Below are 16,453 nucleotides of genomic sequence, written 5' to 3'. Positions count from 1 at the left end.
GAACAGTGGTCAAACTTTATTAACTTTATTAAAAATAACGTTTAATTATGGAAAACTTAAAACATGCAGATGAAGACAGTATAGTTTAGTGAATCCTCATATAATTATCACCCAGCTTCCGAATTGTTGTCCAGTCTTGTTTCATTTATGTCGATAGTCACACCTCTCTCCCCCATATTACTTTAAAGCAAATCCTAGACATTTTAAAGATAAACATATTTCTCTTATCATACCTAAAGCCTTTAATAACAATTCTTTACTAAGAATTTACTACTTTTAAAGAGTGAAAGGTAGAAAAAAACTTAAATGTCTACTTTTATTTTAATGTGGTATTTATTTAAATGGTACCTTTTGGTACAGAGAAGTTTTTTTTAAGATACAAAGTTTTCTTTAAATATTCTTTGGGGGAGGGGACACCACACCTCTACTCAATTAAGATAAATATTTTTAACAGTACAGAGGTTTTTTATTTATTTATTTTATACTTATCGTGCCTTGAATTCATAGGGAATGGGTTCCAGCAGCTCAGGCTTCTTTCCATTGGTTCTCACAAAATGTAGTTCTCTTGGTGGAGCTGGCTGGCGTTTCTTTGAACCCAGGTACCTTTCTCTTTGGCTTCCTTTTTTTTTTTTTTTCCCAATCATTTTTCTTGACGCATTTCAGAAACTATCTTGGCTCTTAGAGTGCTTATTATGTTCAATACATACATTAATTCTCTTGGCAAGAATTTTGCCCTTGTTTGTTTTTAACAATGCCAACCTCACGCTGGGTAACATTGTAGACTCTTCCAGTTTTGCCATGGTGACATTTGTGGGGTGTTCCTTTTTGAACAGTGCCCATTCCCTTGATACCTGCAATACCACTTTTCTTGTAGATTCGTGTGTGTGTGGCCAGAGAACAACTCTGTTTTCTAAAAGGCTTACAGAACATATAGCGGGTGCCTCTCTTTCCCTTTGTGTTGGTCATTTTGGTGAATTACTGGAAGGTGGTGGTTATGGCCTGAAGAGAAGTTCTTATATAGTTAAATTTGTCAGTCTTTTCCTTTATGTTTAGTACTTTCTGTGCCGTCTTAAAAGAATTTTCACTTGGAGGTAATGAAGTTACTCTCCTATATTCATCTAGAAGCTTTAATTACATTTACTATTTAAGTATGGACTTCACTTGGAAATGAATTTTGTGTGTAGTGTTAGGCCACGTTTAACTTTTTTTAATATGGATATCCAATTGTCCCAGCACAATATATGAATAATCAAACAAAAAAAATCAAAAACCTTTTCCATTGTTCTGCAGCGTCCTCTTTTTATAATTCATGTGCATATATGCATGGTTTGTCACTGGGCCTTCATCGTGTTATACAAGGTTGGACAATTAAGTTCACGAACTCATCCTAGCAAAAATGCTAAATACCTCATTGCTGAATATCACTATGGTCACCTTCAAAGTACTCACCTTGAGAAAGCTATGCACCGATGCCAGTGCCTAGTCCACCTTTCAAAGCAGTTTTGGAACTCTTTCTGAAATGGCCATCAGAGCTATCATATTACTCCTGAATATCATCAAAATGTCTCCTTTTCAATATTTCCTTTGTCTTTGGGTAAAGAAAGAAGTCATTGGGGGCCAGATCAGGTGGGTAGGGAGGGTGTTCCAATACTGACTAAAGCTCCAATACTGACTAAAGCTCCGTCACAGACAATGCCGTGTGAGCTGGTGCATTGTTGTGATGCAAGAGCCATGAATTGTTGGCGAAAAGTTCAGGTCGTTTTTGTCTTTTTCACACAGTCTTTTCAGCACTTCCAAAGAGTAAACTTGGTTAAATGTCCAGTTGGTACAAATTCATAATGAATAATGCCTCTGATATCAAAAAAGGTTAGCAATGTTGTTGCAACAAGTTCCCAAACTTAATTGTCAGATCTCGTATTAGTTTCTTTGTCTATCCTTGCATTAGTATCATTGTCTTGAACTTCAGGAAAAGTGTGGCTATCCCAAAGCAGATCTTCCTACCTTATTCTTTTGCAAGACTTTGTAGTCTTTTGCAATTTAATGCATTTTAGAACTAGCTTGTCACTTTCTCTCTCAAAATGAAGAAAGAAAACAAAACCACCAGCCAAGCTACAAACAAAAAAACCTGTTGGGATTTCATTGGGATTGCATCTTTGCTTTAGATCATTTTGAGGGTGGGGAGAAAAGATATCTTTTAATAGCTCTGTGGAACGAAGCTATGCATATCTTTTGTTAGAGTTATTAGATATTTGATTTTTTTCTCTGTAAGTACTATCTTTAATTTTTTTTAAGTGGGCTCACAAAAATTATAATACTTTGATCACGAGTTTTATAGCAAAAACTTTAAAATTTGTATTTTCCAACTACAATTGACATACAAGATTATGTTAGTTTCAGGTGTACAACATAGTGATTAGGCACTTATATAACTTACAAAGTGATCACCCTGATAAGTATAGTACTGATCTGACACCATACGTAGTTATTATAGTGTTATTGACTATATTTCCCTTGCTGTAGTATACATCCTCACGACTACTTTGTAACTACCAATTTGTACTTCTTAATCCCATCTCCTTTTTCATCCATCTTCCCAACCTTTATCCCATTTGGCAATCCTCAAAATATTCTCTGTATCTATGAGTTTGTTTCTGTTTTGTTTGTCGGTTTATTTTGTTCTTTAGATTCCACATATAAGTGAAATTGTATGGCATTGTCTTTCTTTCTTTGACTTGTTCTGCTTAGCACAATACCCTTTAGGTCCATCCATGTTGTTGCAGATGGCAAGATTTCATTCTTTTTTTTATGGCCGAGTAACATTCCATTGTATATATGTACCACCTCTTTATCCATTCATCCATTGATGGAAACCCAGGTTACCTCCGTAACTTGGTTATTGTAAGAAATGCTGCATTGAACAAATGGATGCACATGTCCCTAATGGGTGCACGTTTCCCGCCCCCTTTTTTTTAAATTTCAATACCCAACTACATTTTTTTTTAAAGATTTTATTGGGGAAGGGGAACAGGACTTTATTGGGCGGAACAGTGTGTACTTCCAGGACTTTTTTCCAAGTCAAGTTGTCCTTTCAATCTTAGTTGTGGAGTGCGCCATTCAGCTTCAAGTTGTTGTCTTTTCAGTCTTAGTTGTGGAGGGCTCAGCTCAGCTCCAGGTCCAGTTGCCGTTGTTAGTTAATATTTCATATAAATGGAATCATATGCTGTGATCCCTCGCGGGAGTTAAACCGGCAGCCTTGTGGTTGAGAGGACGCGCTCCAACCAACTGAACCATCCGGGAGCTCAGCGGCAACTCAGCTCAAGGTGCCGTGTTCCATCTTAGTTGCAGGGGGCGGAGCCCACAATCCCTTGTGGGACTCAAGGGATTGAACTGGCATACTTGTGGTTGAGAGCCCACTGGCCCATGTGGGTATCGAACCGGCAGCCTTTGGAGTTAGGAGCATGGAGCTCCAACCTCTTGAGCCACTGGGATGACCCTGCACATGTCCCTTTGAAGTAATATTTTGGGTTTCTTTGGATGAATACCCAGAAGAGGGATCACTGGGTTCTTTAGTGTCTCTTGTTATAGCCCTTGTTTTAAAGTCTATTTTATGTAGTGTAATTATTGCTACCAACTTTTTTCATTTTCATTTTCATGAAATATCATTTTCCATCCATTTACTTTCAGCGTGTCTGTGTCTTTCGATCTAGAGTGAGTCTCTTGTAGGCAGCATATGTAAGGGTTTTGTTTTCTTATCCATTCAGACACCCAGTATCTTTTGATTGGAGCATTTAATCCATTTACATTGAGAGTGATTGTTGATATGTACCGTGTTTCCCCGAAAATAAGACCTAGCCGGACCATCAGCTCTAATGCGTCTTTTGGAGCAGAAATTAATATAAGACACGGTCTTATTTTAATATGACCAGGTGTAATATAATACCCGGTCTTATATTAATTTTTGCTCCAAAAGACACATTAGAGCTGATGGTCTGGCTAGGTCTTATTTTCGGGAAAACATGGTACTTAGTGCCATTTCATTATTTGTATTTTTGGCTTTTTTTTCTTTAGAAGTCTAGTTACCTTGGAGTTTATTTAAACTAAGAGAAAGAGATCATAATATTTTCATGCAATACATATTTGGTTCTTTAAATAACAATTGTAACAAATAACAGAAAGAATTAAGGAATACTGCACTTGTGATCCATACAAAACAGCAACATTATGGGTTGTAATAATTTAAAGAAATGTCTCAAACACTTTTCAAACTATTGTTGTAATCATTATATAGAGGCATGCCTTAGGTGGGCATAGGAATGCAGTTTAGAAACGAAAGAAAAAAAAAAATCACCCTGGAACTACTCAATTTCTTCAGAATCCCTGAGTGAGAAAAGTAACATTTAACCACCATACTGATTTTACACAACTTTTATACAGCACCTTGACTTAAATCCAAAAGTGAAAGTTGAGACTCTATTTTCGATAAACAGCTACATGGTAAACTTAGATGAGTTTTCTCCCTGAATTTTATCTGGGAGTGGCCTTTTAAAGTTTTTATTTAAAAGAGGGTAGGTTTGACATTTTTATACTGATGTCACCAATGTTAATATTTCTTGGGATCTCAGGAAGATTCATATTCTTTACAGCCGATATAGCATGGGCTGAGGCTCCTGCTAACCCAGCCTGATTTCTCCAGTTTATTTTGTGCATTAAATTGTATAACAGTTTCATTCATGTTGGTCTCCAATACCATTCCCCAATTACCGTTTCTGCAAGAATATTATGAAGTTTGTCTACATGAAAAATTTAATCCAGTTTTCAGACATTTTCAAAAGAGTTGTCTAATGTTCCACAAATAATTGAATTATATCTAAAATGCCAAGTTCACTTTCTGAAGAATCCACACAGAAGACAAAATATAACATTGTGTAATATCTATAAATCAGTTTGTTGTCCTCCAATTAATAATTCTCCAATTAATACTCCTCCAATTAATAATCCTCCTTCTAGGAAATTAGAAACATTTTCATCTCTGAGGTACGAACTGGAATGTCTTCCTGATGCTTTGTTGTTATCTTCACTGTAAGGCTGGTGGAACTTGGAGAGCTGTGGCTTCCCGTGGTTGTTGCACCTGAGGATCACCTTGATCATGGCTGCCACCGAATGGATGCTGGAGCCCAGGGGGTGGGGCGGGGCCTGTGAGCCTTGCCTTCAGATCTCTTGGGGTGATCATTCCCACCTGTCCCCTTGTGTGTGCATGTGCATCTTATGGGGCAGGGCCTGCTCTTTGTTTTTCTTCTTATAGAAGTCCCTTTAACATTTCTTGTAACACTTATTCCTAAAGAAATCCCTTTAGCATTTTTTGTAATACCTGTTTGGGGGTGATGAATTTTTTAAGCTTTTTCTTGTCTGGGAAGCTCTCTGTCTGGCCTTTAATTTTAAATGATAGCTTTATAGCAAAATTTTTTGTGAACAAAATTTTATTCTAGTTTTAAGTCAAATTGTCCAAAGCATAATCAACATTTCCATACTGAGAGAGTCCAACACGAAATAATTGCTTCAGATGTTTTTCCTTTTGTTTTCAAAAAAGCCAGATGAACAAAGTGTTGTAACGAAAACATTTCACATGACCATTTCACTTATCTCAGCTTGGTTGAGTAGATTGCATTTTTTGGTGTTTGGCTTTTAGTTGTATATGTGGTTTTAAGCTATTCATAAAAATGGTTGCTTAAATAAAATGGTTTATTTACTATTTTTGGATTTTATGTTTTTCTTCGTGTAGACTTTACTTTGCATTAGTTACTTCTGGTGCATATTTGCAATGGAGTAAAGGCCATGACCTAAATAAACATTGAATTGAACTATATTATGCAAATTGCAACCTTGTTGAAATGGATGTAAAGTATAAAAAGACTTTGAAAGTCTGGGACTGTGGAAAGGAAACAAAGTACAGTATAGGTTTAATTATGTATAGTGGTGTGTGTATGAGAGAGAAAAGAATTAGACAGGAGCCCTGGAATAGAGAGTTTAAGGGAGAAAATTATTAGAGTATATAAAAGGAAAATGAAATATCTTGGAGAAGGGAATGATAAAATATTTTAACAGCTTAGTTCTTGGAAAACCATTATGAATTCAGATTTCAATACTGTAAGAAAACTGATCTTTGGAAATAAGCATTTTTATAAAAAGTTGCAATGAAATTTGTGAGGGTGAAAAGAGTATATACAAAAAGAAAGTACAAAGAACAAAAAAAACCTGTATTTCTAGGGGTCTATAGGCCAAAATAATTGCGTTATATTTTATGAGTAAATTCTGTGGTATTTATCTGTAGTTTTCAAATCCTTCTTTAATTATAGAAAAGTTTAAACTGACGGGATAACCATAGTTTATGTATGTAAATCATACTGTAATTGACTTTCCTAGGTCATAAATTCTCCATCATGTTTTGTTGTATGTATAGTAAATATACATTTGCTTAAAATAATTGTAAGGATTTACCATTCATTTGAAATATTCCATGATTCTTTACTACACATTGTTTTGGAGAGGATTGCAGGGGTGAATTAAGCACCTAACAATAGTATAAATGCCATTATAGTAAGCAGTGAAACTGTTTCTCTCATGTTAGCGTATGATAGTTCAGGTTTCCCAACATTAGCCTTTACTTAAAAAAAGAGGTGATATTCACATAACATACAGTTAACTATTTTAAAATGTGCAATTCAGTGACATTTAGTGTAGTTGTACTGTTTTGTAACTACCACCTCTCTCTAGTTCAGAAGATCACCACATATCCATTAAGTAATCACTACCTGTTTCCCCAGACCCCCTCAAAAAACATGCTTTTGGCAGCCCCTTACCTGCTTTCTTAATCTGTGGATTTGCTTATCCATGATATTTCATATACATTGAATAATTTAATATGTATTTGACTTCTTTTACTTAGCATAATGTTTTTGAAGTTCATACGTGGTAGCTTGTATCAGTACTAATTCCTTTTCATGGCAGAATGATAATCCATTTTATGTGTATACCACAATTTGTTCATTGGATGCACATTTTCCTATTGTCAATATGCTGATATAGATGTTTGTAGAGAAATTTCTGTGTGATCATGTGTTTTCATTTCTCTAGGGTGTATGTCTAGGAGTGGAATTGCTGGATCATGTGGTTAATTCTTTGTTTAGTTTATTGAGGAACTACCAAACTTCTCAATAGTAGCTGCACCTTTTATGTTTCCATTAGCAAAGTGTAGGATTCCTGTTGCTCCACATTCTTGCCAACACCTGTTTTTATTTTGATTACAGAAAAAAAAGTCACTGTCTCGATCATTGTAGCTTTGTAGTAAGCTTTGAAATTGAGATACATGATTCCCCCAGCTTTGTCTGTCTTTTTCAATATTGTTTTGACTATTTGAGCCCCCCTGCAGTTCCATGTGAATTTCAAGATTGGCTTTTTCATGTCCACATCCTACTGGGTGTGAAGTGGTGCTTCATTGTAGTTTGACTTGGATTTTGTTAATAACCAATGAAGTTGAATATTTTTTCATGTCCTTGTTGGTCAGTTGTGTATCAACTTGGGAAAAACATCTTTTCAAGTACATTGCTTATTTTAAAGTTTTTTTTTGTCTTTTTTTAAAAATAATTCTTTATATGTTTTAGGTACTAGACCCTTATCAGATACATAATTTGCAAATATTTTCTCCCATTCTGTGAGTTGTCTTTTTAACTCATTTGATAGTGTTTCAGGTTAAGTTTGATGAATTAATATTTTATCTACTTTTTCCTTTAAGTACTTGTGCTTTTGGCATCATAGCTAAGAAACCCTTGCCAATTCCAAGGTCATAGGTTATCCCCATATTTTTTCCCCCGTTTTATAGTTTTAGCCCTTACATTTCAGTTTTTGGTATATTTTAAGTTTTACATGTGGTGTAAGAGTCCAACTTCATTCTATTTCATGTGGATATCAAATTATCCCTTTTTTCTTTTTTTGATGGGAGAGACTATTCCTTCCCCATTGAATTGTCTTGCAATCTTGTCAAAAACCTGTTGACCACAGGGTGTGTGGGTTTACTTTTGGACTCTTAATTCTTTTCCATTGGTTTATATGCTTGTCCTATCTGTACCACACTATTTTGATTACAATAGTTTTGTAGTAAGTTTTGAAATCTGGAAGTGCAAATCTCTCTTACTCTCTTTCTTTTTCAATCTGTTTTTGACCCTTAGGGGCGCTTTGCAATTCCATATGAATTTGGGGATTGCCTTTTCCATTTCTGCAAAAAAGACCATTGGAATTTTGCTAGGGATAGCACTGAACCAATAGATCGTTTTGGGAAGTATTGTCACTTTAGCAGTGTTAGCCTTCCAATCCATGAACATGGGATGCCTTTCCATTTAATTAGATCTCCTTAATTTCTTTCAGCAGTGTCTTGTAGTTTTCAGTTACAAGTCTTTAATCCTCTTGGTTAAATTTATTCTTAGGTATTTTATTTTCTAGATGTTATTATAAATGGAATTGTTTTCTTAATTTCCTTTTGAATTGTTCATTCTGAATAGAAACACACCTGATTTTGTATGTTGATCTTATACTCAGCAACTTGGCTCAATTCAATTCAAAAAAAGCTTAGTAGTTTTTTTGTGGATTGAGATAGTCTATATAAGATTATGTCAGGTACAATTAGTTATACTTCTTCCTTTCCAATATGGATGCTTTTTAATTCTTTTTCTTACTTAATTATTCTTGCTTAATTGTTCCAGTGCTTTGTTGAATAGTAGTGGTCCTCTTTGTCTTGCTCCTGATCTTTAGGGGGAAAGCTTTCATTGTAATACGATGTTAGCTGCAGGTTTTATTTTTCCATAAATTCCTTTTATTCTGTTAAGGAAGCTCCCTTCTTCTTCCAGTTTTCTGTGTTGCTTTTAGTATGAAAGGCTGTGAACTTTTTCAAATGCTTTTTTTAATCAATATGATTGAAATGATCATACTGTTTTTCCTCCATTCCATTCATTTGGTTTATTACACTGATGATACCATATTGAACCGTCCTTGCAGCCTTGGGATAAATCTCACTTGGTCATGGTGTATAATCCTTTTACCTGTACGGTTGTATTTGGTTTTGTTAATATTTTGTTGCGGCGTTTTGCATGTGTATTCATAAAGAATACTGGCTTTCCCCCCCTTGTGGTATCTTTGTCTAGTTTTGATATCAGAGTAATGTTGCTCTCATAGAATGTATTAGGAAGTATTACTTCCTCTTCTAATTTTTGTAAGGGTTTGATAGTGTTGGTGTTATTTTGAAAATGCTTCGTAGAATTCACTAACGAAGTCACGTGGACATGGGGTTTTCCTTGTTTGTGGGATTTTGATTGTTGATTCTCTTGTCATGGGTGTGTTGAGATTTTCTTTTCCTTCTGTTAGTATAGGAAACATTTTTAGGAATTTGTACTTTTCATTTAGATTGTCTAATTTGTTGTTATACAGTTGTTCATAGTGTTCTCTTATAGTCCTTTTATTTTCTGTGAGATTGACAGTAATGTCTTCATTTTCATTTCTGATCTTAGTTATTTGCACTTTGTCCACATTTTTTTAATCTAGCAAAAATTTGTTAATTTTGTTGATCTTTTAGGGAACTAACTTGGTTTCATTGATTTTATCTATTTTTCTGTTCTCTATTGCATTCATCTCTGATCTAGGTTTTATTAATTCCTTGTGTTTACTAGCTTTGGGTTTAGATTGCTCTATTTTTTTTTTTAAGGTTCTTAAAGGAATAAAGTTAGGTTATTGATTTGAGACAGTCTTTATTTTTCAATGTAGGCATTTACAGCTCTTAATTACTTTCTGAGCAGCGCTTTTGCTGTATCCCAAAGTTTTGGTAAGTTGTATTTTCATTTTTATTGGTCTCACGTTATTTTCTAACTTATGATTTGTTCTTCGACCTATTTCTTGGTTAAGGGCAAGTTTGTATTGCTAATTTCCCAGTTTTCCTTCAGTTATTGATTTCTAGTTTTATTTCATTGTGGTCAAAGAAAATATGTTATAGATTTCAGTCTGTTTAAATTTATTGAGGATTATTTGTTGCCTAACATGGTCTGTTTTGGAGAATGTTCAGTGTGTTTTTGAGAAGAGTGTATGTTCTGCTCCTGGTGGGCAGAGTGTTCTGTATATGTCTGTTACTTTTACTTGATTTATAGTGTTCAGATTTTCTTGATCTTCTGTCTAGATGTTCCAGCCATTGTTGAAAATGGGGTTTTGGAGTCCCTTTCTGTTGTTTATTTCACTGTCTCTTTCTCCTTTCAGCTCTCAGCATTTGCATATGTATTTTGGAGCTTCTTGCATTCTTACAATCATCTTGTTGATGAATGATTCCTTTTATCAATATACAGTGTCTTTTGTCTTTCGTAATGATTATTGACTTAATCTATTTTGTCTGTTACTAGTATTGTTATCTGAGCTCTCTTTTGGTTACTATTTGTATGAAATATTTTTTTTCATCCTTTCATTTTGAAGCTATTTGGGTCTTTGAGAGCATAGTTAGTCTTTTGTAAGAAGCACATAGCAGGATCATATTTTTAGATCAGTTTGCCAGTTTGTGTCTTTTAATTGGTGAGATAAGACTTTTACATTTAAAGCATTTACTTATAAGAACTCCTGTCATTTTACTATTGTACATGGGAACTGAAGTTTCTACTGTCTTTGGTCAGCCAGCGACCAGACAGGTCCTTGAGTTTGTGGATCCAAAAGAAAGAAAACAAAAAATTTCTTTAATAGGTGTTACCCAGGATGCCACTTTAGCCCAATAGGGTTGAAACAGTGGCCAGTCTCTGTGCTACTGCCTGAGTGATCTCTTAGGCAGATCAAAACATGCAGTCCCAATTTTTGGAGAGACTGTGTTCTTATTGATTACCCTCGCATCGGTAAGCTGCACCATGAATGCCGGTTGCCATATCTACAGGTGCCTGCCTCCAGGCTAGTGGATCAGGGATGGTAGCTGCAGAAACTTTTTAAAATTTTATTTTAAAATGTAGAAATTAACGAAAGTTTACCAGCGTCTTTCTTCATTAAGCACTCTCGTGGATACTGCAAATGTCCAGAATTCTGGAAGAGTGGATTCTAATAGTTCTTGCCAGCTCGATATTATTTCAGTTGGAGGGACCAATTTTTGGCCATTCTTTCTCTACCATCTTCTGTAATGTCACCTCAGCCTTTAATTTTATATATTTTGACATTCTTATCTATACAATTTTCGGGCCTAAAATGTGTAAATGAACCTGGATAATTGAAGTGAATTTTATGTTTATAACTGAATTTATAAAGCTATATTTGCTGATTTAATTCAGTAATTTAAATTTAATATTGGCCAATGTTGGTTGGAAATAATTTTAACAATCAGTAACTTTTAAAAATAAACGTTAAGGAGTAACCAGACGGGTTTGGACCAAATAATTAAAATCTAATACAATTTGTGAAGTAAAACTACGGGGGCAAAGAAATAGCTATATTTTATGATATTAATTGCAGACTTCAGTTGTAGTTTCAGTGGGTAAAAATGGATTTGTAAAATTTTTCCCAAAGTAACAGCTTTTTATTGAGTGATTGCTGTATTTCTAGAACACTGAAAGATGTATTAAATCTATTTTAATTCTCAGCATCTCTGCAGGGTAGGTATTTACCTTTCAATTGAGAAAAATGATGCTCAGAGAAGTTAAGTAGATTTACATGGGGTGGGGGGCATACCAGCTATTAACTGGCAGAGGAAGCAAGTTCAGATTTTTCTGGTTCTTTGTATTTCTGAGCTGCTTTTGATTATGGAATACAATGACTTGTAGGACTTACTTGAAAAGGTAGAATGAGCACCATTTACTCTGTAGAGACAATTTTCTTATAATGAGATAGTGGGTACTGACGTTTTCATTGAAGTAGAGGTTCCTAATAAGATTTTTTATAAATGTATACATATATAGACATTTGAGGATGGTGGTGGTGTGTCAGCTAAGTGTTAAATTTTAATCAAGATCTAAAGTCAGGTTTTACGAAAAGTATTTGAATATAATATTTTCCAGACAAATTTTATATGTTTAAAATTATGTACTTAAAGGTTTTTGAAGATGTGGCAACTCAAGATAGATATTGTTACATTTATTGAAAATATTTAAGATAGTACAGTTATGTCCTTTTAACTTGTTCTTGGGAGACCCTGTGTTAACTTCGTGCTAATAATCCTATTATAAATAACAGACTCGTTGGTTCATGTATTCAGTAACTGGAGGAGACTTGAAATAAGTCCTACATATTCACTTAATAGATGAGAAAATTGAGTTTTAAAGTTACTTAGGTTAGAAAACCACTTTAGTGATGCTTTTTCTTTAAGTCTTTCTTAGTGCTTAATTGCTCAAGATAGGAGTGGAGGCTGGCATGAGGGTCCAGAAATAATTTTCTAAAAATGCCAATTCTAGACAAAGCTTTCTAGACAGAGAGCAAGAAACAACTTGGGAATTATAGCAAAAAGGAGAGGAGCTGGAAGGAGATTGTCACATTAAGGCATGTAGAAAAATATACATCCGAGAAAGGGAAGAATAAAGTGTTTCTTTTCAACAATAGGGGAAATTCGAATATTCTGAATTTATAAGTATTAGCAGACCAGAGGAATAATGGAGGTGAAGGGGAGCAGAGTTTGCCACCAGAATATGCCTCTGGGATATTAAATTTTTTTGAAGCTGGGAATTTGTCCCCCCCCCCCCCCCCCCCGTTCTTCCACCTTCCTCTCTTTCCACTCCGGTTCAAGCTGTTGTTTCTCAGTCAAGTTGTATAGGACACAGCTCCCTGGCCCATGCTGGTAGTATGAGGCTTGCGCTCTCCCCGGCTGAGGCGGTCGGTTGCTTGTCATTGGGTCGGCTGCTCACAGCAGCTCAGGGCAGCTCTCACTGGCTGCTGGCTGCTCACGATGGCTGCCAGCCACTAATGCTGGCCACCGGCCCCTCATTGCAGCACACAGTAGCCCACGGCAGCACTCAGCAGCTGACCTCGGTGTTGGGAGCATCGGCGCTCTAACCACCTGAGCCACAGGGCTGGCCCCAAAGCTGGGTATTTTTAAAGCCCAGAAAAGTAAGGGAGGACCTCTGATCTTTCTTCCCCCTAACTTTCTAAAAAGAAGGGCCTATTTAAAGAAGGAGCTATCACCATGGATAATTGTAGTATATTATGAAATAGATGTAGCGGACAGGGAGGAACCTAGCAAGGTCCTTCTGATCAAAGCCTTCTCTGGGTCTTATTACTTCTGCATAGCACTGCAAACATGTTTATCAAACAAACATGTGCATTGCCATCTCCATGTGAATTGCCTTTCTCCTCTTTGAAGTCCCAAACCACTACCGATTTATTTTTATTAGAATGGTAAGAATAAACCTATTGAGCACCAAAGACCTGAAGAAGTAAATATCTGAAGGAGTAAATATCTCATGTAAATATATGGTGGTGGGGAAAATGAGCTTTGCAGATAGTCTTGTGGTGATGTCATTGTAGGGAGTTGTATGATACAGGCCAGGAGTTTGGGAAAGATTTGTAGGCTAAAGATACAAAACTGAGATCATCAGGTTAGATGATCTTTAAAGCTATAAAAGTAAATGTGGTTATCTGTGGGGACTGAGTGTAGATACTGAAGGGGAGGAAAATGTACCACCCCAAAACATGCCACCCCCAAACATGTCTTTTTGGCGTATTGATTATTTTACACTGGCTATTTTAAAGAAACAGCAGACACAGGTGAAGCTCTGGAAACTGAGTAGAAACTACTCTTTTGTAAGAAACATTTACATTAATAAAGGAGAAGGCCATGACTTAAATCTGCTTAACAATCCTATCCTTGTTTACTGTGCTTTTCCAGGTAACCTCTAACCACTGATGCCCCATCCCCAACCTCCTGTTTACTGTTTAGCTGAAGACAATATTTAAGGTGATGGCTTAGGCTATTTCTGATTGTTCCTCAGTTTTCCTGGGTCTCTCCCATGCATACAGGACATTAAACTTTTGTTTGTTTTTCTCCTGTTAATCTGTCTTCTATCAATTTAATTATTATACTAGCCAAAGACACAAGTAGGGTAAAAAGGACACGTTTTACTCTGCTATAATACAGAAGAGCGCTATGAGTTATTTTGCGTGGGGCTGTGTACTCCAGTCTTAAGTGGTTGGGAAGGGGAGGAGGATCCGATAAGGTTGGGACCAGCAAAGAAGGGCAGGTAGAAGAGTAAGGTGTTCTGGAAGCCAACAAAGGTTTTTGATTTTGACTGTGTTGCTGAGAGGTCAAGCTAGGATGAAGACTGAGTATTGACCATTGGGTTTAGCAACTAGGAGTTAATGGTGATCTTGATTAGCTGTTTTGGTGGCATAGTGGGGGGAAAATCCTTATAGGAGTGGGTTTAAGAGAAAATGGGACAGAGATGTTGGAAATAGCAATATAGACAGTTATTTTGAGACGTTTTGTTGCAAATGGAGTAAAGAAATACGGTAGTATCGACAGTATGGGCTCTAGAAAAGGTTCTTAAAAGAAATTGAAAATATTTCTATGCTTGAGTGAATGATGAAATAGTGACAAAGTTGATGGAAAATGATTGAAGAATTGTGGAAACACATCTTTGACGAAGAAGTTTAGCTGGTATGTGGGTAGAAATGGGGATTTTAGTTCGTGGAAGTTTTCTGATTGTTTCAGTTTTCTCAGTGAAGTAGAAGCTGAGCAAAGATGGGAGATTTGGTGTAGGATTGAACAGATTTATATGTGGGCGAAATGGTTGTCTAGGACAGTGGGAAGGTAATTGCTCTTTTAATTTTTTTCACGGTTGCAGTCATGTGTTGCGTAAGAAGGTCTGTCGTTAGTGGAATACATATACAACGGTGGTCTCATAAGATTATAATGGATTGTAAGCAAAAAGATTTTTTGCCATGTTGAAAGAAAAGGCTGGGTTGGACTAAGATGTTGAATTTACTGCTAGATCATGGTGGTTTAAATAGAGGAGGGAAGCTCAGTGTGCTGTCCAGCCTTGCTGTTTGCTTGAGGCTGGGCCCAGAGTTGGCCAGGCTTGGGGAAGAGGGGAGCCCAGAGCCCACCTATGCCTATCCCTGCACATACGTGTATCCACACACACAAACTCCCCTTCCCTCAGTTTCTCTTTCTTTCATTTCAGTCTCTTTTCCTCACTTTCCCTCTCTCACTCACTCTTCTCCTTTCCCTTTTGTTATTTCCCCTCTCAAGCTTTGTCTGGGTCTCTTGATTTCTGTTCTGCCTTTCTCTCTTCCATCCCTCTCCTCCCTTTCTCCTCCTTATATCTACTCTCCCTCTAAGGGTACCTCTATTTACAGCCTTCTCCCTGTACCCCCAACTCCCACGCGTGCATGCACACACACTTTATTTTTTTATACCGTATTTTTATTGTACTTTTTCTATGTTTAAATGTGTTTAACTACACAAATACTATTGTGTTAAAGTTGCCTACAATATTCAATACATAACATGTAGTACGGGTATGTAGCCTAGGAGCAATAGGATATACCATAAAAGCTAGACGTGTAGCAGGTTGTATCGTCTAGGTTTGTGTTCCAGTATAGTCTATGATGTTTGCACAGCATCGAAATCACCTAATAATGGATTTCTCAGAACATATCCCAGTTTTCAAGCGGTATATGGCTATATAAAATAGATGAGAATTCCTATTCAATTTATTACTTGCCTCCCTTCCAAGAGGTAAGTATTGTTAATGGCTTTCTCTGTATCCTTCCATGCCTTTTTTTCTAGTTACTTACAAATGTATATTCATACATATACACTTGACCCTTGAACCGCTCGAGGATAAGGGTGTCTACCACCTATACAGTTGAAAACCTTCACAGTTATCTTCTTTTATTAGTTTAATCAAATTTAAGAATAAATGGGGGTGGGAGATGAGGGTTAGGGGGATCAAATATATGGTGATGGAAGGAGAACTGACTCCAGGTGGTGAACACACAATGGGATTTATAGATGATGTAATACAGAATTGTACACCTGAAATCTATGTAATTTCACTAACAATTGTCACCCCAATAAATTAAAAAAATATATTTAAGAATAAATTTGATTGAAGGAGTTCAAGACAAGCTTCCCCAAAGTGTGCCACTTTGGCTTGTGGATTATTTTGAGCTGAAGGCAGTCAAGACCCAGGTGTCTCAAGAGAAACTGCTGTCTCTTAATTACCTAAAATAATTTAAATAGGGGCCTAACACAGAAAGATAACTTTTTATCTAAATGACCTATCTGTATGGGGACAAACATATGCTCATCTTATTATCCTGTGAATTACCTTTCTTCCCTTTCAAACTCCAGGCTCTTATTCCATTCCTTAGCTTATAATGGCATATAAGGCTCAACTGCCTGACTTATTTTTCTTTGCCTTTCATTGTCTTCGCAGGGTTCCTGTACGTAGGAATTAAATTA

General features: G+C 36.1%; 1 pseudogene; it reads right to left on the bottom strand.

Moving 5' to 3' along the window:
• Positions 1-4,551: 4,551 nt before the first annotated feature.
• Positions 4,552-5,148, bottom strand: LOC117036775 (AP-3 complex subunit sigma-1-like; annotated as a pseudogene).
• Between the last annotated feature and the right edge of the window lie 11,305 nt (positions 5,149-16,453).

Source organism: Rhinolophus ferrumequinum, chromosome 17 (genome assembly GCF_004115265.2).
Source record: "Rhinolophus ferrumequinum isolate MPI-CBG mRhiFer1 chromosome 17, mRhiFer1_v1.p, whole genome shotgun sequence".
Taxonomy (NCBI): Eukaryota; Metazoa; Chordata; class Mammalia; order Chiroptera; family Rhinolophidae; genus Rhinolophus; species Rhinolophus ferrumequinum.
The sequence above is the reverse complement of the archived record's forward strand: the minus strand, read 5'-3'. Positions and strand labels throughout refer to the sequence as shown.